The sequence below is a fragment of the Galeopterus variegatus genome, unplaced genomic scaffold, assembly GCF_000696425.1.
Source record: "Galeopterus variegatus unplaced genomic scaffold, G_variegatus-3.0.2 Scaffold174, whole genome shotgun sequence".
Taxonomy (NCBI): domain Eukaryota; kingdom Metazoa; phylum Chordata; class Mammalia; order Dermoptera; family Cynocephalidae; genus Galeopterus; species Galeopterus variegatus.
Window position 1 is genome coordinate 826,475 of NW_007726285.1, and position 3,776 is coordinate 830,250.

The window sequence follows — 3,776 nt, forward strand, 5'->3', positions numbered from 1 at the left end:
AGCGCTCACTGGCTGAGCGCGGTGTGGCTGGTCTCAAAAAGGACAAAAAAAAAAAAAGAAAAAGAAAAAAGAAATATAAAATACTCAAAGTAAGAAAACTCCAGATCCAGATTGTTCTTTTGGTGAAATATAGCAAATATTTAAGAAGAAATAGCACCAATCTTATACAAACCATTTCAGGATAGAGAGGCTGAGGGAGCACTTCCCAACTCCTTTCATAAGGCCAGTATAACCCTAATTTAAACAGATTTTATAAAACTTTTAACAAAATGTCAGCAAACTTAATTCAGCAAACATGACATAGATCGTGCTTCATGAGTAGGTGGGGTTTATCCTGGGAATATGGGGTTTGCTTGACAACTAAAAATGAATCAGTGTAACTCACCACACATGCAGAGTGAACCAGAAAAGCCATATGATTATCTCACCAGATGCCTTTGGTGACAGACAGTGCCCATTCATAATAAAGAGAGAGAGAGAGAGATCTAGGAATAGAAGGTAACTTTCCCAACTTGAGAAAGGGTATATGTGAAAAACCTAAAGCTAATATTCATACTTAATCATGAAAAACTCAGTGGTTCCCCCTGAGATCAGGACCTTAGCCAGTGTGACAGACAAGAGAGAAAAAGCAATCCAGTTTGAATGGAAATAAAACTGTCTTTATCGATAGAATACGTGATCACATACATAGAAAATCTTAAAGAATGGATCAGAAAAAAAACTAATTGGTGAATTTAGTTTGGTTGCAAGATACAAGGTCAGTATGTAAAAATCCTATTTCTATATACTAGCCTTGGACAGTCGAAAAGTGAAATTTTAAAATTCCATTTATGAAAAGTGAAATTTTAAAATCCCATTTACAATACCATCAAAACATAAAATACTTAGGGATAAATGTTATTAAAGATGTTCAAGATCTCTGTACTGAAAAGTATAAAACATTGCTGAGAGAAATTAGAGAAAACCTAAATAAATGGAGAGGTATACCACGTTCATGAATCAGAAGACTCTCTGTTAGGATGCCAGTTTTCCCCAAGCTGATCTACAGATTAAGTTCATCTCTTAATCTGTAGATTATTCAGGCTTTTTCAGCAAGTTGATTATACAGTTTATCAGCAAGTTGATTATACAGTTTATATGCAAATACAAAGGATGTGGGATGGTCAGAACTGTCGTGAAAAGAATAATGAAGTTGGAAAGCTACCTCATCTTATTTCAAGACCCACAGTAACTCTCCAGTAATCAAGACAGCACAGTATTAGCATAAAATAGACAAGTAGATCAACATAACAGGGTAAGGAGTTCAGAAATAGATCCATGCTTGTACAGTCAAGTGTTTTTTTTTTTCTAAAAGCAGTTTGGCGGGGAAAGTAAAATCTCTCAGCAAACGATGCTGGAGTAGCTAGTTGCCTACATGGGAAAAAATGAACTTCAACCTATACTGCCCCACACGCACAGCATGTATTCCAGATGGATCGTAGATCTGTACACTGAAACAATGGTAATTTTAGAACAAAACAGGAGAATATCTTTGTAGGCTGGCTCCAGAAAGCACTGTCTGTCTTAGTCCATTCTCTGTTGCTGTCACTGATACCTGGAACTATGTGATGTGTAAAGAAGATAAATTTATTTATTACAGTCCTGGAGGCTGGGAAGTCCAAGGTCCAGGGGCTGCGTTGCTGTGTCATCAAAGTGCAGGAGGGGCACACTCCCATGATGACCTGTTTACCCACAATCCATGAATAGATTAATCTGTCACGACTCTGTCACCTCTTAAAGGCCCAACCTCTTAACACTTATTAACATTGGGGATTAAGTTTCAACATGAGTTTTGGTGGGGACAGACATCGAAACCATAGAACTAACCATAGGAAAGTTTTGATAAGTTAGACTGTATCAAAATTAAAATTTTTTTTGCTCATCAAAAGATGTAGTTAAGAAAATGAACTACTGGGAGAGAGAAATCAAAAAACATATGACAGAGGACTTGTATCCAGAGTATATCAACAGCGCTTACACGTCAGTTATAATTTAAAATGTGCAGAAAATTTGAACAAGCACTTCACAAAGGAATGGCCAGTATGCATGTGAAGAGGTATCAGTGTCACTCATCAAAAGGTAATGCAGATGAAATACAATTGTATTAAANGTGAAGAGGTATCAGTGTCACTCATCAAAAGGTAATGCAGATGAAATACAATTGTATTAAATAGTACTGTAATCATAACAGTGTCAGATGCTGGTGAGAGAGTGGGGCAGTGGAATTCTAGGAGAGTGTAAAGTCATAGAACCGCTTTGGAATTAGGACCGGCAATTTAACATCAGCCTGTTACCCTAAAACCCAATCATTCCACTTCTAGATATTTACCCCAAAATACTTGTACATAAATGTTTACAACAGCCTTATTCATAATAGGTGCAAACTAACGTCAGTGACTTCAACAAGTGAATGGATAAACCAGTTGTGGTATATCTGTACAAATGAATACTAGTAGCCTATAACTTTGGCAGCAGCTGGAAAAACCTCAAGAACGTTACACTGTGTGGGCGAAGCTGGTCACAAAGAAGACATAGCATATAACTGTATTTGCATGAAGGTCTAGAGCAGGCAGAACTAATCTGTGGTGAAGAAAATCTTGGTGTATTCAGGTGTTGGGAGGAGGTGTTAGTTGAGGTGGGTCTGAGGTATGTGATTCTGGGGTAATGGGAATGTTTTGTATCTTGATAAGAGTGTGGGTTGTACATGAACNAAAAAAATTTAAAAACTTAAAATTAAAATTTAAAAATGCTTCTAAAAAATTATACATTCATACAAAAGGTGAAATGCTAAAACTAGTATTATAAATAGCGAAAAAATCATGAGAAAAATTATGATTAGTGAACATTTATGAGTTGTTCAAGAACATTTAAAAAAATCAGTACTCCAATGCTTACATGCTTATAAACAGGGAGCATTAATCTATAACTACTAACTTTCCTCTGTGAAACAGGTAAACACTGATGTGAGATATGTATAGTCCAGATTGATAGTTTTTATAGTAACTTTTCATGTTTTGGTACAGAAATATTAATTCATTGCTTACAGACAGCTACTTCATATTCTACAGGGGGGTTTGTAATATATGCACACTTAAATATTTCAAAAAATTTGAGCAATTCTTAATTATGAAACACACCGTGTCCAAGCGTTTGTGGAATTGTAGTAGGTGTTAAACAATTAAACAGTCTGTAAAACTTAACCACAACTTTAATAAATAATACATTTTGTAATTGACCATATTTAAAAATTTCATTTAATATAATCACAAACAATTATACATTAACAACTGCTATTAAATCACAACAATTAAAACATGACCTAGATAATTCAATGAAATGCTGAATTCTTGGCAGAAAATTGGTGAGATAGATGAAAATATACAAAGTATTATATATCTATTAATAAACTGTTAAAAACAACTTGTAACAAGTAGATGAAAAAACACAAAGAAAAAATCTTGCTAAAATATTCGTATATATATTGGATAAAATATTTGAGACAGGAGTCCCAATACAGGAGTATTACAAAATTAAGGTGGTTAAGAATATGAATAGAGAGAAAAATTGAAGATATTTATATTAGAACTATGTTATATGAAGGTAAATTTTAAATAAGAAAAAAATTTAACTGTGATTATCACTTACATTTAATATATTAGAGTAACTGTAAATTAGGAAAAAAACGAGCTTGTAAGGTAGAAAAGAGCACTCTTAAGAGTCTTATTGAGGGAAAGAAC

At 34.1% G+C, this 3,776-nt stretch overlaps 1 protein-coding gene across 1 annotated transcript in view; it reads left to right on the forward strand.

The window, feature by feature from the left end:
- TCF25 (transcription factor 25 (basic helix-loop-helix)) overlaps positions 1-3,776 on the forward strand; it is a 44,355-nt gene that overhangs the window by 13,510 nt on the left and 27,069 nt on the right. The window lies entirely within an intron of this gene.